General features: G+C 42.0%; 1 non-coding gene across 1 annotated transcript; it reads left to right on the top strand.

Moving 5' to 3' along the window:
• The first annotated feature begins 3,278 nt into the window (after positions 1–3,278).
• LOC120084292 (small nucleolar RNA R71) lies at positions 3,279–3,385 on the top strand. Its single transcript, XR_005483656.2, has one exon. It is a non-coding gene; the product is annotated as a small nucleolar RNA R71 (small nucleolar RNA).
• Positions 3,386–4,343: the final 958 nt, after the last annotated feature.

Raw genomic sequence — 4,343 nt, 5'->3', positions numbered from 1 at the left:
CCCCTTCCGATCAATTATCTCGATATCAAATTCTTGAAGGAGGAGAACCCATCTGATCAACCTCGGCTTTGCGTCCTTTTTTGTCATTAAATATTTGATTACCGAGTGATCAGTGTGAATGAATACCTTGGTTCCCAACAGACATGCTCTGAATTTCTCCAATGCAAAAATCACAGCCAGGAGTTCTCTCTTAGTGGTTGTATAATTTATTTGAGCAGGGTTTAGAGTTTTACTAGCATATGTGATGGGGTGCAAAATATTTTTCTTCTTTTGCACTAATGCAGCACCCATCGCATACCCGTTTGCGTCGCACATGATTTCAAATGGCATTGTCTAATCTAGCGCAATTAGTACGGGCGCGGTAATCAGCGCATCTTTTAATACTCTGAATACGTTGAGGCAATTGTTATCAAACTCAAATTTCCTATTTGCCTCTAACAACGCACTCAGTGGTCGTGCAATCTTAGAAAAGTCCTTGACAAATCGTCTATAGAATCCGGCATGCCCCAAGAAGCTTCGCACAGCCTTCACGCTGGTTGGAGGTGGGAGTTTTTCAATTTCTTTAATCTTTTCTTTGTCCACCTCCAACCCTTCTCGGGAGATTTTGTGTTCTAACACTATACCCTCCTTAACCATGAAATGACACTTTTCCCAATTGAGCACCAGATTTGTCTCTTCACATCTTTTCAGAATCTTCTCCAAGTTGGCTAAGCAGACTTCATAAGTGTTCCCATAAACGGAGAAGTCATCCATAAATATTTCCATAGAGTCCTCGAGATAATCTGGAAAGATCACCATCATGCACCTTTGGAACGTGCTTGGCGCATTGCAGAGGCCAAACGGCATGCGGCGAAAAGCAAACATCCCATATGGGCAGGTGAATGTGGTCTTATCTTGATCTTTAGAAGCTATCATGATTTGATTGTATCCGGCATACCCATCCAGGAAGCAATAAAAATCATTCCCTGCTAGTCTGTCTATATTTGATTGATGAAAGGCAAAGGGAAGTGATATTTCTTTGTGGCCGCATTCAGCTTGCGGTAGTCCATACATATACGCCATCCAGTGATGGTTTTTTGCGGTATTAACTCGTTGTTCTCATTTGGGACTATCGTTATTCTGCCCTTCTTTGACACACATTGCATGGGGCTGACCTATGTGCTATCTGCTATGAGATATATAATTCCCGCATCCAGCCACTTGATAATCTCCTTTTTTACGACCTCTTTTATCGCAGGGTTGAGTCTGTGTTGATGTTCAATTTTTTCTTTATGGTCGTCTTCAAGACGAATGTGGTGCATGCAGTACACGGGGCTAATTCCTCTGATGTCAGCGAGCCTCCAGCCAATTGCTCGCACATGTTTCTTGAGAATGCTCATCAACGCATTCTCTTGATCTTTGTTGAGTGCAGAGGAAATTATCACTGACAGCTTCTCATTCTGCCCCAGAAATAAGTACTTCAAATGGGTTGGTAGGGTCTTCAGTTCAAGTGTTGGTGGTTCCACCAGGGAAGTTTGCGTTTTTTTCTTTCTTCTTTTGGCTCTTCTTTTTGCGTTGCGATCATTTCTTCTTTTTTGTGCATTTTTGCTATGATCGCATTGCAGGCAGCTACAGATGCGTTGGCATCCACTTCTTCAATCAAATTCAGGTCAACATCAGAATCTTGCAGATGTTCTTCATCCAGAAATTTCATGGCACGAATTATATTAAATTTAAGCTTCTGTCCGTTTATACTCAAAGTGATTTCTCCCTTGTGCACATCAATTTAAGCACAACCCGTTGATAGGAAAGATCGCCCCAAAATAATGGGCACATCTTTGTCGGCCTCATAGTCTAGAATGATGAAGTCAGCTGGCAAAATAAATTTATCAATCGTGATCAGCAAATCCTTCACCTTACCTTCTGGATGAACCAGAGATCTGTCAGCCAATTGAAGAGTCACTGATATAGGCATAAGTTGTCCCACATTTAATTGTCTAAAAATTGACAACGACATCAAATTTATATTGGCCCCCAAGTCACACAAGGCTTGCCTAATATAGAGTCCTCCTATGGAGCAAGGAATAGTGAAGCTCCCAAGATCGCTCATCTTTGGTGGGATAATGGATTTGGAACTTTGCGGTAATGCCATTGTGGAAAATTTTCCAGTGCCTCTCTTCTTAGTTACCATGTCCTTCAGAAACTTGGCATAGGCAGGCATTTCCTCAATCACTTCACTAAAAGGAATGTTAAAATGTAATTGCTTTAGCATAGATAAGAAGCGTTGGCACTGTACCTCTTCGTTTTTCTTCTTCCTTAGCCTTTGAGGGAGAGGTGGTAACTGAACTTTCACGGTTCTCGTTTCATTTGACTTTGAGGTAGATGCAACCTCAGGTTCCACTGCTTCATTTTCTCTTTCTTCTTTTTGCGTTACTGCAATCTCAGGCTTCGTTGCGATGGAAGTTGTTCTACTCTGATCCTTCTTTTCTCCCTCCACCATGTTTCCACTGCGCAATGTCACAACCTGACATTGCTCTTTACTTGATCCCAGTGGGTTGCGTGGAAGTTTGGTAGAACTTGGCAATGCCCCTTGCGGTCTACTTTTCAACTCACTTGCAATCTGACCCATTTGCAATTCAAGGTTGCGGATGGACGTAGCCTGACTTTGAAGCACTGTCTCGTTTTTCTCTATATATTGCTTCAATAGGATCTCCAGAGAAGAAGATTGTGGCGGTTGTTATGAGCTACTTGCTTGATTGCTTTGTTGACCGTTGTTGCATTGGAAGAATCCTGATGGCCCTTCTTTTTGTACCATAGGTTGAAAATTTTGTTATTGATTCTTCTAGGCAAGATTGGGGTGGTTTCTCCACCCGGGGTTGTAAGTGTTTGAAAAGGGATTATTCTTTATAACATATATAGATTGTGGATTTTGTGGGCAATCTTCCATCGCATGCCCATCACCGCAAGTCGTACACCTTACGGTGTTTTGACTTATTGCGTTGATTTGCCCACCTTTTGGTGTTGGGTTGTTGATTGCCATTCCTTGAATCAAATTCATCATTTCAGTTATTTGGTTTTGTAATGAAACAATAGCACCGTTGGTTGCGTCAAAATCTTTAAGTATCAATCTCTGGTCACTTTTCTTTCAGTCTTCATGGTTCTTGGAGACACGATCCATGATATTCTTCGCCTCATCGTAAGTTTTGTCAAGAAAACCACTGGCGGCTGCCGCATTGGCAGCAGTCTATGAAGCGGGATTCAAACCGTGATAAAAAATTTCCATTTGAAGGTAGCTTGGTAGACCATTATGCGGACAATCCCGAACTAACCTTTTAAACCTCGCCCAAGCATCACTGAGCGATTCGTCCATATCTTGTTCAAATTTTGAAATAAGCTTCCTTCGTCTTTCGTTCTCGGTAGGTGGAAAATACTTTTTCATGAATTTCTCCACTACCTGCTCCCAAGAAGTAATCTCTCTTGGTTCGAGCAAATAAGCCCATTTTCTAGCCTAATCACAGAGAGAAAATGAGAACAACGTTAGTCGAACTTCCTCAGTAGAGATGTTCGGGAACACAAAAGTATTGCAGATTTTAATGAAACTTCGGAGGTGGGCGTGCGGATCCTCACCACACCTTCCTCCGAATTGACCTGCAGTCTGGATCATCTGCAGTATCACCGGTTTCATCTCGAATCTATTTCCGTCGAGGGCAGGCCTCAAGATTCCTGGAGAGAAATCATAGAGGTTTGGCGATGCATAGTCCCTAATGGGCCTAATGCGATCGTTTGCCAACAGAATCGGATTCGCAATGACATTGTTATCATTTGGTGCTCCACCTCCAGGCTGCTCCGCCATTTCTTCTTTGTCGGATTGTGGTTGCTGTTGGCAGTCTCGTAGTCTCCTTCGAAACGTTCTCTCAATCTCCGGGTTGTAGTTTGCCTGAGATTGAGAGTTCTACAAAGAAATCACAAAAATTACCATTAACAAACTATTTTGCCGAAGTCCTCGGCAACGGCGCCAAAAACTTGATGCATTGTTTTATGTAATGGAAATATGGATGATATGCGTTGATGGAATTACGTTGTGCACTCAAGTTTCCCCAGCGAAATTCAAGTGTAAATTCCTTTGAGTTTCCTAGTAAGACTAGGGTCGAACATAGGGACTTGTGAAAATAGTTGCATTGGTGATTTTTATGAAGACTTGTGGTAACCAGTTAAATAAACAAATCGTTGGGTTTGTTTTTTGCATTGATGAAAATAAATAATGAATGCAGCGGAGTTTGAAAAGAGTTGGTAAATGTGAAGAACGATGAATATGCGGTGAACGGGTTGAGACAAGTTTCGGCTAACACTCCCTAGCATACAAT

Source organism: Benincasa hispida, chromosome 8, assembly GCF_027475165.1.
Source record: "Benincasa hispida cultivar pf3 chromosome 8, pf3_genome.v1.1, whole genome shotgun sequence".
NCBI classification, from domain to species: Eukaryota; Viridiplantae; Streptophyta; class Magnoliopsida; order Cucurbitales; family Cucurbitaceae; genus Benincasa; species Benincasa hispida.
Note: the sequence above shows the minus strand (reverse complement) of the source record. Positions and strands in the feature narration are given on the sequence as shown.